Below are 20,245 nucleotides of genomic sequence, written 5' to 3'. Positions count from 1 at the left end.
GCGCCATAGTCGATGACGTTGTCGATGATGAAAATGGCGATGAAGATGACATGCTACTGACGCTCTCGGGTTCGCGCAAGTGATCCCCCTACCTGGCGTGCCAAAGATGTCGCGGGAAACCACGACCACCTATGGGGCTGCGAGCCCCTTTTGGTTCGACGGGGAGATGGGCACGTTGGACAAAGAGCAGAGAAGCATCACGCAGCGCGCCGGGGATCAAGCAGGCAATTTTACCCAGGTTCGGGCCACCGTGAGGCGTAAAACGCTACTCCTACTTTGGTGGATTGATGGTGGAAAGGGTGGTGGTGGACGCAACACACTTTGCCCGGAAGGGTTGCCTCAGGCGAAGTGTCTACGTGCGTACGGTTACATGAGGGCATGAGCTTGGCAACCTCGCGAACCGAACCCTTTTTACGTTTGCCATGGGCCTCCTTTTATAGATCAAGGGGTTACCACAGGTGGCAAATCAGTCTTTGCATACTGATTAGATAGCAAATAGTGCTATCATACCTAACTTTGCAGGCTGACAGGGCACATTAAATGCATCACCTAGTGTCACATCACAGCGTGCCCGGCAGCCCTTGCTGGGCTATTTTGCCAGCTTTGCGCCTGTTTGCTTGACACGTCTCAGGACGGGTGTCGCATGGAGGTGTTGCTGTAGAAAGTGGCTGCCATGTGGCAAAAAGCAGCCACTTAGTCATCTTGGGGCTTGACACCGCACTGACCTGTGACTTGCGCCGCTCATGAGGTGGAGCGGTGGCGTAGTTGCCTCCGCAAGTCCCGGCAGGGCCTGCCAGGACGATCTGGAAGTATGCTTCCGGTGCAAAGCTCAACCCTGCCAGGCTCGCCTGCCCGGCAAGGCTGGTTCTCTCCTTGGCGTTATCTTGCTTCTCTGGCTCGTCTTGGCCTTCTTGGTCTGCACTTGAGTCTTCCAAAGGAGTTGATCCTCCTTGCTTGGTCCAATCTTGGTGTTGTAATCTTGCCTTTGAGCCTGTGCAAAGTCTGGGCAACAGACCCAGGGTTTGTTGCACCAACACCAAGCCATCACCAGTACTTGGATCAGGAAATACAGTATTAAATTCCTCTCAAGGGATATCAATATCGGGAGGAAGAAACACATCTGGACTTTATCCTGGTAGAACTTGCTCAGTTTGTTCAACTCAATCTGTTTAATAACAGCTGTAGTCAGACTAGCAATTTCCTTAGTAGAGCTCGGGTTAATTCCAAAAGAGTCGGCACTTTTAAACAATGGATCATCATCAAGACAAGCAAATGAGTTATGGTTACCTTTCAATGGCTTAGGATATCCAGGTATTTGACTTGCAATAGATCTTGGGCCTTTTGAAGAGCAGGCTTTCCATCCATATTTATCCTGGAGCTCATCCTAGTAGCTACCACAGGCCCCCATTTATCTTGTTTACGAGCAGCAGTCTTGCTTTTGGTGTGTGTCTTGGCACATTTGACCACAACCTCATCAAATTTCTGAAGAAGATGTTTCCCAATGTTATTAGTTGGTTTCTTCTTCACTATCTCCAAGTAACTCTTAGAGATAGGTGCCCCTTGTATCTTGGAAAATACAGATTTCTCCAGGTGATGCTCTCGAGCAAGGATGACGCACACATTAGAAGTTTTAGAACCTCCGAGAGCAGTACAGTGCCTAGGAGCATTGCTATCTCCCCTAGTAGCCTGATCATTGTCTGTATCCATGTCCTCACACAGGAGGTCATCATCACTGGCACTGGCATCATCTTGTTTCTCCTGAGAAGTAGTACTGGAGCTGTCACCAAGATCAGCTGAACTTTCAGAGCTTGGTTGAATAGGGATATCTTCCTTAGTCACAAACTTCAGTAAATATAGTTCATGATTAAGCTCAATCACTTCGTCCTTGAGATTTTTGGAGGAATCTCTTACAACTACCTGAATTCTGACCCTCTCATAGAAATTTCTGAAGATTGTGTGTCAGTTAACATTGACTAGGACTCCAAGGATGGAAGCAATTATGCCATCACTTTCCAACCGCACCATTTTGGGGGAAGGCCCTCAATACTCACCTAAGTTTCATTCAAAGTACCATAGACTAGGTAATCACCAGTCCAATCCTTGAAAGAGACAGTCATCCCTTTCTTCTTGAGGTTGATGGAGGGATATTTCACCAAATCACTCATTTTTTTGGTGAGAGGGAATCTGACCAAGAACTGTCTATCATCATAGGGCCTTATCTGCCAGGGCCAGTTTGTTTCCACATATCAGAGAAGCACTGCCCAAGTTCTTTGCCAGTTATGTCACCTTCTTCAATCACCATTGGGCCAACATTGCCAATATTCAGCCATTCACAGTCACTTGTGTCTCATGTGTCAACATGGGAAAAACCAGGCCTAAACAAGTACTCCCCCAGTAATGAGCAGCTGGGTATGGCTTAAACCAAGGGGTAAGCCATCCATATGATGTCCAGGGGTTTTACAGAGAAATCACACCTTTGGCACAGAACACATGTCAACAAAATGCCCAGGAAGGCCACAATTATAACAGATAGCTCCAATGATTTTTGGGTCAACTTGAAACATAATGCTCTTATAAGTGTTTTTTTACTAAAGCTGAGGAGTGCTAGCAGCAGGGGCTTGTTGCTTCCCTGCATTTTGCTTTCTCTTACTTTGGCTAGTACCCGGTTGTCCAGATTGAGCGCCACTGCTTGAGAGGCTACCTCCACTTACTACTGCTTGTTGCTGTTGATAAGGCATGGTCAAGCTTTGAGGTGGAGGCATGAATTGGTAAGGAAATTGTGGCTGTTGAGGCCAAGGACCAAGCTGTTGATACTAATTATTCCTGTCGGATACCCAGCAAACACGTGCCCCCCTGCATAGGTAAAGGTGGAGCTGCAGCCATATGGAAGATAGGTGGTTTGGCATATATATGGATATGGGTGGTGGATGTGAAGTGGGAGGAGGAGGAACGTGTGTGGGATCTGGTGGCAGAGAGGTATTAGTACCAGCGGCTAGATTTCTACCAGCATTGCGTCCCCTACCAGCACCATAGCGACCCCCTCTAGAACTCTGATCACGTCCACGTCTAGCCATACCATGGACTACATCAGCAAAAGGGATCTTACTAGTTTTCCCAGCCCAGAAATCTCATGAAAATCTAAAGTGCGTCGGTTGCGACAACTGATCAGAAGCACCAATCGGATAGCAATCCTCGGCAGAAAAGTCTCCAGACACAAGCAGCTCCTTCCTAACCAAGACCTGATTTGGTGGAGGAGCTTTGCGTTGACGAACCCTAACTTCCCCCCTCTCTCCAGAGTCGATTTGATCCCCTGAGAGAGGAGCCGGAGGCGGAGGTGGGGAAGTCTTAAATTACTTGTCTTAGATTTATGTAGATACAAATATATTTAACAGTAAAACATGTCTAGGCGAACCAACCTAGAGGGACAGTGCTATCCCCAGCCCACCAGGGTTCAAGTCCTGGTGCTCGTATTATTACTAGATTTATTTCAGGAATTCCGGCGATGCGTTTTCAGTGAGAGGAGACGTTCCCATCGACGGCGAGGCGCCTACGCTAACTTCGTAAATCTCAAGATGATATGCCGGCTCAGTCTCTCGAAATTACTCATAGAGATATAGTGTGCATGTGTGCGGTTCATAGTGGTAAGTTTATGTGCGTATGTATGAGCGCTTGTGTCTGTATTGTGTTAAAAAAACATATCTAGATACGAATTATCTAAGATAAGTATTCGGGACGAGGTTACTTGTTTTGGTTTTTACTTTGTTTTTAGCCTTCTTTGCGCGGAGTTTTCCTAGCAATTTAAATACGTGTCCGAGAGAAGAGTGTGCTCGGATTTATTTGAAGCGTCGTGTTCGTAGATACCGACGGTCCGGAGAGAAGGGGGACAAAAGCGCAATCGGATCGCTTCGGGTGCAAGTGCATTTGTTTACTTGCATCGCGTGCGTCAACAAACCCTTTTCGCGTGCACGTGAGAGGCTGGAAAGAATCGGACGGGCTCGTTTGCATCGACGCATCCTCTGAACCATTATTAATCCCGTATTTTATCAAGGGGTTGCTTAGGCTCTAGATTAATTATTGATGACACTAACTTTTGATTTGTCGGTGCAGATACCTTTACTCCATCAGAGGAACAATTTTTAAATAAACAGATTTTAAGATATCTGTCGCAAAGGTCTGGGTGGTGTAGTTGGTTATCACGTTAGTCTCACACACTAAAGGTCCCCAGTTCGAACCTGGGCTCAGACAGTCAACCTTTTTTATGTTTTTTTGCTCCAGAGAGAGAGCATAGATTTTACAAAAATCTGATCAAACTTGGCATGCTTCTTCTTGCATTCAGAGAAGCATTTCAGAGAGTGAAAGTAGCAGCAGTGGTACAACAGTGGGTAGGAACACATGATACTAGATGGTTCATGTCTTATACTAGATGACAGCTGCTGCATGATTTGCACATGACACGCCTGCGTATGCAACATGTACTACACACGATTTTGCATCACAAAAGCCATCAGACAGACACACTCTTGGCCACCACACCGGCATACATAATACTAGAGAGGACGGCTGCCTACTCTGCTCCCTTGTCCAAAATACAGAGACGCTGGCTACTCCGCGGGACCGCCCAGCCACCATGTACTCCTACCATACAACAGCGTAATAACCTGAAAAGGAGAAGAATATCAGCATCAATTTGGCGGCCAAGGCACAGATTGGAGACATATAGTTACGCTGTCTAGTATGGAGTAGTAGTCTGTAGGATACGTTCTTCTCTAGCAAAGACATGACTAATAAAAATCCATCAACATCAAGTGATGAGTAATGACAATACATACCGTGTGACAAGACACTAGTACAAAGTTGAGTCATCTATTTTGGAACGCAGGGAGTACAATACTTGTTAAACATGACCGGAAAACCTAGAAGGAACAGAGATAATGACATTTTTCTGTACCTTGTTTATGCCCAGCATATTTTGTGTCAGAAAGAACCTCGACAGTTTGCAGATCCACATAAGCATGGCTTGAGCTTGCAAGCCAGGGGAGATTTCCCCTTGAGGCCCGGAGGAGCCCCTCTAATGCCATAATCATATGTCAGCTCAGTCATAGGAGGGATATGTTTCATAGCGAAGAACATGATATGCGGATAACTGTCATCGGTATGGTCATATTGCACAGCCTGCCAGAGTAGATTCGGGGAGCAGCTATGGTTGACGAAACGAGCAACGTTGCCTGCATCTTTTGCACTTATCACGACAGGAAGCTTCTTAAACCTCTCAGCTGTGGCATCTGCACCTTTTTCCTCGAGCAACTCTGCACCCAGGTTCCATCTTAGAGCCTTGTCACTTGGACATGTTGTGCGAAAGGTGTACTCGTCCTCCTCGACATCCATGCTCATGTTGGTTTCGTCCATGACTTGACCAGCATACTCGCAAACGAATGCGCCGGCACGGATCGGGTCCCATGATCGGAGACCCCATCCACGGTCTCCGGTCCGGAACACCTCAAAGTTGAGCTGAACACCTCTCTGTGCAACCCTGTTCCGACAGTCCTTGGTGCAATGGCAGTCACGAGAGCACTCGTAAAGCATCGGAACATGCCTCGCGAGCACCCCGTCCAAGTTGTAGGGAAGATCGCCGCCATTCTGTCGCGCGCACGAACAATTGGGGTCACCTGGCATGCACACACTAGTACACTCACAGTGGTGCAATGGCTTGTTCCTACCAAGAGGTCTCGAGTGCTTCACTCCGGTGACATACTTGAAGTGGCTCGGCCCCGTTTCGCCGTCGACTTCGTTGACAAGGCACACAGGCAGGATCTCAGCCCCTGATGATAGATCCAGCACCATGGCATTTTCTCTTGTGGCACGGTTTGCCTTCCACTTTTCTGTCATCTTCCAGACTGAAATTCCATGAGGTTGCCCTGGCTCCCTCCTCAGCCTGTACTTGAACACACTGAACCCGTTCTTGGCCGTGTCCATCCAGGAGTCCTCGATGCGATACACTCCATCGTAGATGTAAACCTTGCCTGCTGTGATAGAGAAAGGGTCCCGTGCACTGCGCACCACCCTGATCTGGTTCTTCTTGCTGGCGCTGTTGCTGAGAGCAAGGTTTCCTTTCTCCAGCTTCTGGTCGTGCTTCTCCTTGTCCTTGCGCCGGCTGTTGCCTCCTTGGCCCGTGTACACCAGGGTGTCGGTCTCATCTTCAACGTTCTCGTATCCGCCGGACGAGATGATGCTCACGGCCAGGCTCTCGTCCCTCCCGGCAACAAGCTTAGCCGACAGGTAGTCGATGCCGGCCATGGATGGCGCATGCAACCCCACGATGCACATCTCAATCCTGTAGAAGAAGATGTCTCCGATTTCGACGCCCGGGACGGGGCCTATCGTCTTGAGGCTGTTGATCTTCAGGTTGTTATGGTTCATGAGAACACTGGCCTTGAGGTCGGCGCGCCTGCCCAAGCCCTCCTTCTCATCCAGCTGCAGCGTCCGGCGCCGGAGCGAGTCGAACATGGCCATGGTCGCTTCCACTGCCTCCCTTGGGTTGTCCGATGCGGAGGGCCAGCCGGCGAGCTCCTTGCTGAGGCTCCTCCTGATCGGTCTCTGCTTGGTGTTGGCTGCAGTGGAGTCTCCGGCCTGCCGAACCCTCTTGGCTGTGCTCTTGGGTGAAGATGAAGATGGTTTCCTCTTCTCGGAAGCAGGAGTGTAGTCTTCATCCGACAGTTCCTCTTTGAGTCGCCGCGCGGGAAATGCTGCCGAGATTGGCGTGGCCTTCAGAGGAACTGCGGACCCTGGTCCTGGTGACGGCCCAGCAAATGAAGCTGGAGCTGGCCCAGGGTGTTGTTGCGGTGGCGGCCCAGCAAATGAAGCTGGAGCCGGCCCAGGGTGTTGTTGCGGTGAGGAGCAGGGCCCTGGCGGCGGCCCAGCAAATGAAGCTGGAGCCGGCCCAGGGTGTTGTCGTATTGGTGTGATGTAGTAGAAGAATGGTGGGTCGGATGATCCAGCAGTTGCTAGATCATACCCAGGAGGGGTAGGGAACATCGGCGCTAGTGAGTGCAATGGCTTCGGGTCCAAGGGCTGCTCCTCAGTTCCTGCTTCGTCTATCAAGCTCCCCATGGTGAACTCCTGGCAGTAGAAAAAAACAGGGTAGAGTTAATACTAGATGCTAGCTGATGTATATGGAAGATCAAATATATATGATCAACGAAGAATAGCATCCATGTAAATATGTAAGTTCAGAACATTGTATCAGCTTCAAAACAGGACAAAACTGTATTATCTTGTGAAGTGAAATGCAGCAACGCGGAAACAGAAAAGATTCATATTTTGATCACTAGCTTGTTGGCTGGGTGGAATTAATATGAATCTTTATGCGATGGTGGCAGTGTAAAAATGGCATATTGACTGACGAGTAGGATTTGGTTGAGATCTCTTTTACACTTAATAAAAGAAGTGTGATCTTTTTCACACTGTAATCTTTTTAAGAAAGGGAGGTCAGTGCTTTTTTTTTTAAAGAGAATAAATCTGTAGATTCAAGTAATGATATAAACCATTGAGCTGAAAGAACAGGGTCTTGTGAAATGCAGCAAGCAGAAACAGAGGAATCTTCTTTCTATTGAAACAAAAGAAACAGAGGAAAACACATATGCTGCTCTGCTCACTATTGTGTTACTTTGTGTCGAAGTATCCATACCATATGAATGTAGTACAGATTGGGGTTGTTTTAAACCGACAGAAAACACATCTATTTCAGCATGCTACGTTCCATGTCCCTCTCCTCCTCACATATGAACCAAAAATGCCGGTATCGACAGAAAGAAGAAACAAAGTTCAAGAAGAGGAACGTTGAGGAACCCAGAAAAGAAGGCCATTTCTCCACAGATACGATCATCCAAAACCAAAAATTACTACTACTACTCAAGAGCGCCAGAAAAAAAAATCGCAAGAAAGATTGCCGGGAGCCGACTGACCTCGAGGACGTCGTGGAAGCGAAAGCTCTTCCTCTCTCCACCGAAGCGCTCGCTGGTGCGTTGTGGTTTCACTTCTTTGGAGGTCACAAGTGGTAGTGTGGTGGGGTAAAAAGGGCACTTGCCTGTGTTGTGCCACGGCTTGGGGCTCCCCTCCCCTCGGTGAATCCGTCTCAGCTCTCAGGGGGCCTACACGTGTAGTGCCAGGCGGTCGTGTCACCGGTCACGGCTGGCAAGGTTCGCCTCTTGGGCTTCTGTGCTTTCACTGTTCACCGTTGGATCGGTCTCGAGATCCGTGCCGCTGGAACCAGCTGGAAACGGTTCAACGCTGCTCACCGGTGGCAGCTTATTAAGACATCTGCCGGTCAAAGTCACTTCACTTCACTTCGGCCTGGCAAAAAGTTCACTCCCTTACGTGACAGCTCGGTAGCAAAAGGGTGAAATACAGACCCTTGTTCTGCCCTGGCCCGCCCGTCGGTGAGACAGACCCCTTTTTCTCTTCCTCTACCTCTCTCCGCGTCCCTGTCATCGCTGCCGCCACCACCACCCCCTGGTCGCGCCGTCTTTCACCAGGGACGTCCCAACCACCATCGCGCCGTGCCATAGCTGTCTCTGCGCCGGCTTGCCGGAAAGCATTTGGCCGGCGTTCTCTGTGTTGCCGGTGGGAGACAAACTACGGCCGTCGTCGTTGCTCGTCGTCACCAACCTCTTCAGGCCGACTGTTCGGTCACGCAAGGCGCCATCCAGCATCGTCGTCGCCCGTCAACAAACAAAGGAGTGAAACCTCCAACAGAGAAGAACCGGCATACCCTCCAACATCGAAAACATCATAGAAGATGCAAGTGAACTCCGTTTTCGATGAACTCGAGCTTGTCATAAAAAAGACCAAGAGTTCCAAATCTCACAAGGAGAAGAACCAAACAAGAACCAATAAAGATGATGCAAGGATGCAATGGTTTGAGCTCTCTACGAACGATACGATCAAGCAACTCATCGAGAGCCCCCCTTGATAGTACAACAATCGATCCTATAACCCGATCTCCCACAACTACCGTGAGACCGGTAAAATAGAAAACCTATCAAGGGCAAATATTTGCCTTGCACATGATCCACTTGAGCTAGATGATGACGATCTTCTCCTCCTCAAGATGGACCACCTTTCTTGATTGCGTTGGCTCGATGAAGACTAGTAGATTGCTCCCCCATACTCCACTATGGGTGAGCCACTCTTCTGCGCATCTTCACAAGTCCATTGTCGCCACAATGGACGGCAAGCTTCAAGCATATGATCTCTTCGTGATGATCCTACTTGAACTTGCACACCGCAACCTAACCACACAAAGAACTCTCACGAAGATCATGGGTTAGTACACAAAGTATAATTGACAATGCTTACCATACCATGGGATCGCTTGATCCCTCTCGATACATCTTCTATGCTTTGTGTGTTGATCAACTTGATTCACTCTTTGACTTAGTCTGGATCAACCTTGAATCTTTCCAACTCTCTTCATTTGGATGATGTCTTGAAGGTAAACATGAATGATCACACACTCTTTTTCTTCAAGACATGCTTGCTATAAGCACAACACTCATATGGCCAATCTTTGGATAATTCCTTAATAGCACCTTGGTCATCACAAACTCTCCTTGAAACCAACAAATGGACTTCAAGAAAAGCCTATGGACAAACCCTTCAAATATAACTCAAGGCAACCATTAGTCCATAGAGATTGTCATCAATTGCCAAAACCAAACATGGGGGCACCGCATGTTCTTTCAACATGTGGACTCACTCATATGAACATACTCATCCGCAAGATCACCAGGAATTCCATATGCAAGTATGCGCATAGTCGCAGTGCATTTCTGGTATGAAGAGAAACCAAGCTTGCCTAGGGCATCCACTTTTCACTTAAAGTATGGGTCATGCGCGACCACTCCCTTGTGAATATGATTGAACATGTTCCTTCTCATTCGAAATCGGCGACGAAATTGACGTGGCTTAAAGAGTGGACCATCCTTAAAGTAACCGACATAGAGAAGGTGTTGCCTTTCTCTCTATTGCGGTCCAAGGCCAGAGCATGGCCGGGGATTGATCCCCTATACCGAGGTCGCTTCCTAGTGATGTGTTCATGCACGACCAACGCAGCCGCCAGCTCTTCCTCATCCGAGGATGAATCATCAGATGAGCAAATGAAATTGTGAAAGAAAAACTCATCACCACTGTCCATTGTACCTTCTCAGAAATCCGTCAAACGCCTTGCGGTCATGGTCGGAAAGCGGACGGATAGTGCATGCTCTGCTCCCCTCGCAGGTTGGCCTGGAGACGATGGGCGACGATGATGGTGGATGGCGCCTTGCATGACCGAACGGCCGGCCTGAAGAGGTTGGTGACGACGGGCGACGACGACGACGGCCGTAGTTTGTCTCCCATCGGCAACACAGAGAACGCCGACCAAATGCTTTCTGGCAAGCCGGCACAGAGACAGCTATGGCACAGTGCGATGGTGGTTGGCACGTCCCTGGTGAAAGACGGCACGACCAGGGGGATGGTGGTGGCGGCAACGATGGCGGGGGCGCGGAGGGAGGTAGAGGAAGAGAAAAGGGGGGTCTGTCTCACCGACAGGCGGGCTAGGGCAGGACAAGGGCACACACCTCTCGCGTCCGTGATTGTCCATTCGGCCACAAACTCGGCCCAAACTTGGGCCGGGAATGGGTCAAAAGCGAACAGAAACCGGATGATGGTCCGTTTGCGGCCGCGCATTGGGAGGCATGTTTTGTCCGTATACCTCCAAACGGACGCAGGCGGACATGATGGGGTCGCGCGTTCACAAACTCAAATTGTCCGTTGGTCTGTAAGGATAAAAGTAGATGGACACCTATTTTCATCTTTTGGTCTATTTTATGTCTGTTCGCACCTATTTTCTGTTGGGAAACGTATCATGCAATTTCAAAAAAATCCTACGCTTACGCAAGATCTATCTAGGAGATGCATAGCAACGACCGGGGAAGAGTGTGTCCACGTACCCTCGTAGACCGAAAGCGCAAGCGTTTGACAACGTGGTTGATGTAGTCGAACTTCTTCTAGCTCCGACCGATCAAGTACCGAACGTACGACACCTCCGAGTTCTGCACACTTCAGCGCGATGACGTCCCTCGCCCTCTTGATCTAGCAAGGTGCCGAGGAAGTAGATGAGTTCCGTCAGCACGAAGGCATGGTGACAGTGATGGTGATGTGATCCGCGCAGGACTTCGCATAAGCACTATGAAGATATGACCGGAGGCGTAAACTGCGAAGGGGGGCGCCGCACACGGCTAACGATTGTTGTTGCGTGTTCTAGGTGCCCCCTCCCCATGTATATATAGGTGGGAGGGGGAGGGGAGCTGCCATGGGGCGCCCCTTGGGAATCCTACTTGGGGTTCCTATCCCAATTGCCCCTCTTTCCTTATTTCACCGGAGGGGAAAAGGGAATAGGGAAGGGAGGAAGGAAAGGGGGGTGTCGGTGTCAAAACCGGCGGATCTCGGGTAGGGGGTCCCGAACTGTGCGTCTAGGCGGATAGTAACAGGAGACAAGGGACACGATGTTTTTACCCAGGTTTGGGCCCTCTCGATGGAGGTAAAACCCTACTCCTGCTTGATTGATATTGATGATATGGGTAGTACAAGAGTGGATCTACCACGAGATCAAGGAGGCTAAACCCTAGAAGCTAACCTATGGTATGATTGTTGTTCGTCCTATGGACTAAAACCCTCCGGTTTATATAGACACCGGAGAGGGCTAGGGTTACACAGAGTCGGTTACAATGGTAGGAGATCTACATATCCGTATCGCCAAGCTTGCCTTCCATGCCAAGGAAAGTCCCATCCGGACATGGGACGAAGTCTTCAATCTTGTATCTTCATAGTCTTGGAGTCCGGCCAATGATGATAGTTCTGCTATCCGGACACCCCCTAGTCCAAGACTCCCTCAGTAGCCCCTGAACCAGGCTTCAATGACGATGAGTCCGGCGTGCATATTGTCTTCGGCATTGCAAGGCGGGTTCTCCTCCAAATTCCATGTGCTCACCGAATAGTGTCCGGCTTCCTTATAAATGTTGCGCTCCTTGGCTTCCACGTCCAATAATGGCCCTCTTCCACGTGTCGTATGAATGCGAAAAGCTAGGGTATTTTTACGTTTTACCCCCTAGCTGCGCAAATAAGCTGCCTATAAGAGGAGCAAGGATCTAGATCCGAATCACACCATCCCCCTTCCGCGAGTACTCATCGAAGCGCCTCTTACAAAAATCCATTCCATCATGGACAGTCGACGCGGCTCCTCCTCTCGCGCTCCCAGCCCTCAGCCCGGAGATTGGAGGAGATGTTCAGTCCCGCATAGCGAGTTAGTGACGCTCCAAGCCGAGGGATACCTTCCCCCAGCCTTCATGGTTCCGGTTCGAGCCGGACTGGCCACCTACAAGGGTGGGAAGCAGGCGGAGAGCGTCCCCAATCCCTCCAAAGGAGAGCGGGTATGCTTCGTTCCTTATCTAATAAGGGGCCTTGGATTTACCATACATCCGTTTCTCCAGGGGCTCCTGGAGTTCTACGGACTCCAACTTCACCACCTTACACCTGCCTCCATCTTGCACATCGCGGGCTTTGTAGCCGTTTGCGAGCTGTTCTTGGGCATCGAGGCCCATTTTGCGCTGTGGAAAAGACTGTTTTGCCTCGTACCCCGTTCTCACGAGGGGTCGATATATCAAGTGGGCGGAGCCGAAATATGGCGTATCACCGGGACCGGATATCTATCCGGAACCCCGAAGAAGGCGTCCGAAGACTGGACTTCAGAATGGTTCTATATGGAAGACGCCCCACTGCCGGACCCAGTTCGGATCGGCCTCCCGGAGTTCAGCAATGCTCCCCTAAAGAAACGCCTGAGTTGGCGCCCGCGGAGCCCTCAACGGGAGAGTGATAGGAGCGTCCAATGTCTGATGGGCCGGATAAGGTTACTGGCTCATTCCGGACTGACCATGATCGGAGTCATGGCCACGTGCATCATGCGAGGGGTACAGCCGCTCCAATATAGGGGCCACCCCATGTGGGATTTCAATGGGGATAATGAAGCCACCCGTCATGGTCGCAAGGGGCCGGGATCGGTTGCCGATCTGGTGAAGATCCTGTCCGGCTTGTATAAGGGGGAGAAAGAGGACTTCCTCCACACCAGTCCATTGAATGGATTCTCCATGAATAACCCTCAAAGCTGGGTAAGTGGACGTTTATTCATCCGATCCATATTTCCAAAGTTAAGTGTCTCATTTCGTGATTTCAACGCAGGAGCTGCGCCGGGATGTAGAGGGCATTCACAGCCCGACTCCACAGCCCGAGGATCCGGGACGATCCCTTGATCCGGCCTTCGAAGAGGATCCGGACATAGAGGTGGAGCTGATCGATGGGGTGTTCCACCAACTTAGCGTGGACAATGTTTTAGTCGCCATTACGGCCGACTACCCCGGTTTATCTCCGGTTTCCCAGGTAACTGTGACTGGAGTCCCGACATCATTTACTCCATCCATGCTTATTTCTGACAACCGTATACCAACGGTGCTCCGCAGGAGGTGCCTTCAGGGCGGGAAGCCGAACCCGCGGCGGCTAACCATAAAGGTCAGTTCGGCCCAGCAGGCGGAAGAGGAGTGCGGCGTGAATCGAAACGTCGCCGCAACGGTATGACGCACCACCATGTTTAAAGGAAAATATTCCTAGGAGGTACATTAACGCTCATGATTTTTCTAGGAGAAAGAGCGTTCGCCGGACTGTGCCCGGAGAGGTTGCCAACCAAACCTCCTCCAGCCAGGCTCCAACGCCTGGTCCGGAGGCGGAGGCAAACACAAGGCGTGTGCCGGATGCTCCTCCAACGGAGGATGCCGACAGGCTGTCCGCCACCATGTCCGAGGTGGAGAGCGCCATGAATCACAGGCGCCGCCGGACAGTTCTTCGTGACGCGTGTTTCTCCCCGGAGGCGTTGAATGCCTTTAATGCGGGAGACGCGCACCTCCGTGCCGCTCGGGATGGTTTAACCAGAGCCACGGAGCAGTATGTGAAAGACATACGGGTGAGGAGTTTTAATAGTTATATATGCCAGTAGCCCCCGAGACTTAAAATAGTTAAAATAACTGATTTAAGGATCATTTATTATGCAGGATCTTACGGAGAAGAATACCCACCTGTTCCAGGAGCTTCAAGAGTGCAAGGCCCAACTTGAGGCCGCACTAGCTGCCTCAGGGGGAGCCACAGAGACCCCCTCTGGTAATACATACTTCAAAAAGATAAGTAGTTTATGAAGTGCGGTTTGTGTGTAAGTCTGACAATAATATTGCAGAGGGTGCCGGACTGGATCCGGACAAGCAACATCTGCTACGTCAGCTGAAGGCCGGCGATAAGGTGCTTATGAGGGTGCAGCAGGAGAGGAACAAACTCCAAGATGCCAACACCCAGCTGGGCGAAGAACTAAAAGATGTTCGGGTCCAGCTGTCTGACTCCGTAAAGGAGAATCGGCGGCTTCGTCGCGGCATCTACAGTAAGTGCTTGAGCAAACTCTTTTGAAAAGAAGAGTTCGGCGAGGAAGTCGATTGACAGGAATGTGTCTGTAGGTGTGCTCACAGGTCGCCCTGCAGAGGAAATGCCCGGTTCAACGGGTGACCAACTTCTCGAGCTGCTGCAATTGCACGAACGTGTTCGGCAGGCGATGAGTGGCGTCGCCCAGGACTTATGGCCGTCCGTCTCCCTACCCGAGGGTCTTGGAGGGCTTGCGGAGAAGCTTCAGGGAGCACGGCAGCGCTTCCGTCTGTGGAAGATATCGGCCTGCCGTCAAGGCGCCAGGGAGGCCTGGGCCATGGTGAAGACACGGTACACGAAGGCGGATCCGAACCACATGGCCGAGGTCGGACCTGTGGGGCCCGATGGGAAGGAGATCCCTGTGAGCTTAATGTACAGCCAAGTAGAGTTGGCCGCTAAGTATTCCCAACAGGACTGTAAATTAGACAGCCTGTTAGACGGGATTGAAGAGGAGTACAATCAGTCAATTTGACGATGTATTTTTAAGTGACATGTATAATGCCTTCTAGCCGGATTGTAGATCGTTTGTCTTTGCGGACCTTTTCGCTTCAACCTCGGGGCCCAACAGTCCGGAGTGTGTCCGAATACCCTCACGGTTATATAAAAACCAGGGCATGCATGGAGACCAGGCGTAGGGGTCATTAGTGCTTTATCAGACAAGTGCCCAACTAGTTATGTTATATTACATGGTTAGTAAGAAACATCTTCCAGGGAGAATAGTTCCGTTAGGGGTTCCTTTCCCTGGGAGGCATGCCCTAAAGTGCATGTCCAGACTGCGAAAAGAGCAGAAAAGCATCTGGGGGCAGATAAGTAAATAAGTAAGAAATCATCTTTCAAGTCACCGACCGAATATTCCCTTAAGAACGCTAGCTTTCGGCTTCACCCAGTCTGAGGTACACATCCGGCTGACCCGGCAGTAACAATCGCAGAGGTGCTCCCTTTACCTCCTAGCCGAACAATCGGGAACGTAGGGGTAAGCACAGGAGCCAGGCAACCCAGCTTGGCCAAAACTTAAGTCATATCGATGCATATAATGGTGAATAAAAGGTACATGCGGAAGTTTGACACATGTGTGGGGCACGAAGCCCGTATAAATAAGCTTCTATTAAAGAAGCCCCCAGGTGTAATGAGTGCGAGTAGCACGTCAAGTGTGTGCGAACAATGCACAGATCAGCCCTCAAAGGCTCTATGAAAAAGGGAGGAAAAAAGAGAGAAATAGAAGGCAGCTAAAGTATAAAATGTGGACGGAGGAAGAAGACGAACTCTGAGTACGGCGCTAGGCGTAGAATCTTCAGAGACGGGCTGCGTTCCATGGGTTCGGCTCGAGTCGGTTGTCTGATGCGTTACGTAGACGGTATGCTCCGCCGGTCAGGACTTGGTCGATGATGAAGGGATCTTCCCATTTGGGCTTGAGTTTGTCTTTTTTCTTGTCCGGCAGGCGTAGAACTAGTTCGCCAACATTGTAAGTTTTGGCCCGTACTTCTCTGCTTTGATATATTCGAGCCTGCTGCCAATAGAATGCGGAACGAGCCTTTGCCACGTCGCGCTCTTCTTCTAGGGCGTCCAAACTGTCCTGCTGATCCAACTCGGCCTTCTTTCCTCGAACATGCGCACGCGAGGTGAGTCATGAATTATATCGCAGGGCAAAACTGCCTCTGCGCCATATACCATAAAAAATGGTGTGAATCCGGTAGTGCGATTTGGCGTAGTCCGCAGCCCCCAGAGTAGGGAGTCGAGCTCCTCCACCCAGTGCGTGTCAGATTCCGTGAGGGACCGCACTAACCTGGGTTTGATGCCGCTCATGATTAGACCATTTGCTCGTTCGACTTGACCGTTAGTTTGAGGGTGATAGACTGAAGCGTAGTCGAGCTTGATGCCCATGTTTTTGCACCAGAGTTTAACCTCGTCGGCCATGAAGTTCGTGCCGTTATCAGTGATGATGCTGTGGGGGACGCCGTAGCGGTGTACTACCCCAGATATGAAGTCTATCACATGTCCGGATTCGGCCGTTTTAACCGGCTTGGCCTCTATCCATTTGGTGAATTTATCCACCATGACCAATAGGTATTTTTGCTTGTGGGTTCCCCTTTAAGGGGTCCAACCATGTCAAGCCCCCAGACCGCGAACAGCCAGGTGATGGGTATAGTTTTGAGGGCGGTGGGTGGCATGTGGCTTTGATTAGCAAAGAGCTGGCAACCAACGCATCGTTGGACTAAGTCCTGAGCATCTGCCCGGGCAGTCGGCCAATAAAATCCTGTACGGAAGGCCTTGCCCACAAGGGCCCGGCTGCGGCGTGGTGCCCGCCGAGTCCAACGTGAATTTCAGCCAAGAGATTTCGCCCTTCCTCTTCGGAGATGCACCTTTGAAGGACTCCGGTTGTGCTTTTCTTATAAAGTTCTCCCGCATGGACCTTGTAGGCTTTAGATCGCCAAACTATGCAACGGGCCTCATTTTGGTCTTCAGGAAGTTCCTGCCTAATTAGGTAGGCTAGGAATGGTTCCGTCCACGGGGCAATTACTGCCATTATTTCGTGGGCTGAAGGTGTTATTTCATTGGCTGAGCCACCGATTGTATCAGAATTTTCTGTGTTAGGTGGTGCGGTTGGTTCCGGGTTGTTATTTCCGGACTCCTCTTCCCATAATTCGGATGGCTTAAAGAGCCACTCCAGGAAGATGTTTGGAGGGACGACGTCGCGTTTTGCGCCGATGCGTGCCAACAAGTCGGCTGCCTGGTTATTATCCCAGGCTACATGGTGGAATTCGAGTCCTTCGAACCGAGCTGACATTTTTAAGACGGCGTTACGATAGGCTGCCATTTTCGGATCCTTGGCGTCAAAGTCTCCATTTACTTGGGATATTGCGATGTTTGAATCCCCGCGCACCTCTAGGCGTTGAATGCCCATGGAGATTGCCATTCAGAGACCGTGTAGAAGGGCCTCATATTCAGCTGCATAGTTGGAGTCCGTGTACATTATCTGAAGTACGTCTTGGACTGTGTCTCTGGTTGGGGACGTCAATACGACACTAGCCCCCAAGCCGGCCAACATTTTGGAGCCGTCGAAATGCATGATCCAATTGGAGTATGTGCCGTACTCTTTAGGGAGTTCGGCTTCGGTCCATTCGGTGATGAAGTCAGCCAAAACTTGCGACTTTATAGCTCGCCGTGGTTTGTAGGTTATGTCGAATGGTAAGAGCTCAATGGCCCATTTTGCAATCCTGCCCGTCGCGTCGCGGTTATTTATAATGTCATTGAGAGGTACTTCGGAGGCCACTGTTATCGAACACTCTTGAAAGTAGTGTCGTAGCTTCCGGGATGCCATGAACACTACGTACGCTATCTTTTGATAATGTGGATACCGGGACTTGCATGGGGTTAAGACAGTGGATACGTAGTACACTGGTTTTTGAAGAGGGAATTTGTGTCCTTCTATTTCTCGTTCGACGACGAGTACCGCGCTGACAACTTGATGTGTTGCCGCAATATATAATAACATCGGTTCGCCCAGGTTGGGCGCGGCCAGGACCGGATTTGTTGCCAATATGGCCTTTATTTCTTCGAGTCCGGCCGTGGTAGCATCCGTCCATTCGAAGTGTTCGGTGCGCCGGAGGAGGCGATAAAGGGGCAATGCCTTTTCTCCCAAACGGGAGATGAAGCGGCTTAGAGCCGCCACGCATCCAGTCAGTTTTTGTATTTGTTTGAGGTCTTTTGGGATATCCAATTGTGACAGAGCTCGGATCTTGGCTGGGTTTGCTTCAATTCCTCTACCGGATACAATGAAGCCTAAGAGCTTTCCGGCTGGTACGCCGAAAACGCATTTTTCCGGGTTGAGCTTACTGTCATATGCGCGGAGGTTGTCGAATGTGAGCCTCAAATCGTCTACTAGAGTTTTGACGTGTTTGGTCTTAACGACCACATCGTCTACGTATGCCTCCACTGTTTTGCCGATCTGGGTAGCCAGACATGTCTGAATCATGCGCTGATATGTTGCGCCGGCGTTTTTGAGTCCGAAAGGCATTGTGTTGAAGCAGAATGGTCCATATGGAGTAATGAATGCCATTGCGGCTTGGTCTGTCTCCGCCATCTTGATTTGATGGTATCCGGAGTATGCCTCGAGGAAGCACAATGAATCGTGCCCAGCGGTAGCATCAATGATTTGATCGATGCGGGGAAGGGGGAAAGGATCCTTTGGGCAAGCCTTGTTAAGGTCTTTAAAATCGACACACAGGCGCCAGGATTTGTCCTTTTTTGGTACCATTACCAGGTTTGCTAGCCAGTCCGGATGTTTTATGTCTCTGATGAATCCGGCTTCTAATAGTTTGGCTAGCTCCTCTCCCATTGCCTGTCTTTTGGGTTCGGAAAATCACCGAAGAGCCTGTTTGACTGGCTTGAATCCTTTTAGGATGTTTAGGCTGTATTCTGCCAGCTTGCGTGGGATTCCTAGCATATCTGAAGGGTGCCAGGAAAAGATGTCCCAATTTTCCCGAAGGAATTCTCATAGTGCGGCGTCTACATCAGGGTTTAACTATGCCCCAATGGAGGCCGTCTTTGTGGGGTCCGTTGGATGGACTTGGAATTTGACTATTTCGTCCGCTTGTTTAAAAGAGGTGGACTTGGATCTCTTATCGAGTATCACATCGTCCCTGTTCACCGTGGAGCGCAGCGCGGTGAGTTCCTCTGCCGCTTGGGCTTCGGATAGTGCCTCTAGGGCTAGTGTGACTGTCTTATTTTCAGCACGGAGCGCTATGTCCGGATCACTGACAAGAGTGATGATTCCATTGGGGCTGGGCATTTTAAGCTTCATGTACCCGTAATGGGGTATAGCTTGAAAAATTGTGAATGCCTCTCGGCCTAGTAAAGCGTGATATTCGCTGCTGAATGGGACCACTTGGAACGTGACCTCCTCGGACCTATAATTGTCCAGCAAGCCGAACACCACATCTAGTGTAATTTTTCCTGTGCAGCGCACTTCCCGACTAGGGATTATTCCTCTGAAGGTTGTGCTGCTTCGCTCAGTGCGGCTCCAGTCTATTTCCATTTTTCGAAGGGTTTCCTCGTAGATGAGGTTTAATCCGCTGCCGCCATCCATAAGTACCTTGGTAAGACGAAAGCCGTCCAATGTCGGTGTCAAAACCGGCGGATCTCGGGTAGGGGGTCCCGAACTGTGCGTCTAGGCGGATGGTAACAGGAGACAAGGGACATGATGTTTTTACCCAGGTTCGGGCCCTCTCGATGGAGGTAAAACCCTACTCCTGCTTGATTGATATTGATGATATGGGTAGTACAAGAGTGGATCTACCACGAGATCAAGGAGGCTAAACCCTAGAAGCTAGCCTATGGTATGATTGTTGTTCATCCTATGGACTAAAACCCTCCGGTTTATATAGACACCGGAGAGGGCTAGGGTTACACAGAGTCGGTTACAATGGTAGGAGATCTACATATCCGTATCGCCAAGCTTGCCTTCCATGCCAAGGAAAATCCCATCCGGACACGAGACGAAGTCTTCAATCTTGTATCTTCATAGTCTTGGAGTCCGGCCAATGATGATAGTTCGGCTATCCAGACACCCCCTAGTCCAGGACTCCCTCAGGGGGCCGAACCCCCTCTTCCTTCTCCCACTCGGCCTCCTTCCTTAGGGGGGGCGCCACCCCTTGTGGGCTGGTGTGCTCACCTCCTATGGACCATAAGGCCCATT

The 20,245-nt window shown here is 50.3% G+C and overlaps 1 non-coding gene and 1 pseudogene across 1 annotated transcript; one reads left to right on the top strand and one right to left on the bottom strand.

Annotated features, from left to right (window-relative positions):
• Positions 1 to 560: 560 nt before the first annotated feature.
• LOC119309384 lies at positions 561 to 7,107 on the bottom strand (annotated as a pseudogene).
• On the top strand, positions 4,172 to 4,245 carry TRNAV-CAC. The gene has a single exon. It is a non-coding gene; the product is annotated as a tRNA-Val (tRNA).
• Positions 7,108 to 20,245: the final 13,138 nt, after the last annotated feature.

Source organism: Triticum dicoccoides, chromosome 5B (assembly GCF_002162155.2).
Source record: "Triticum dicoccoides isolate Atlit2015 ecotype Zavitan chromosome 5B, WEW_v2.0, whole genome shotgun sequence".
Classification (NCBI taxonomy): domain Eukaryota; kingdom Viridiplantae; phylum Streptophyta; class Magnoliopsida; order Poales; family Poaceae; genus Triticum; species Triticum dicoccoides.
Note: the sequence above shows the minus strand (reverse complement) of the source record. Positions and strands in the feature narration are given on the sequence as shown.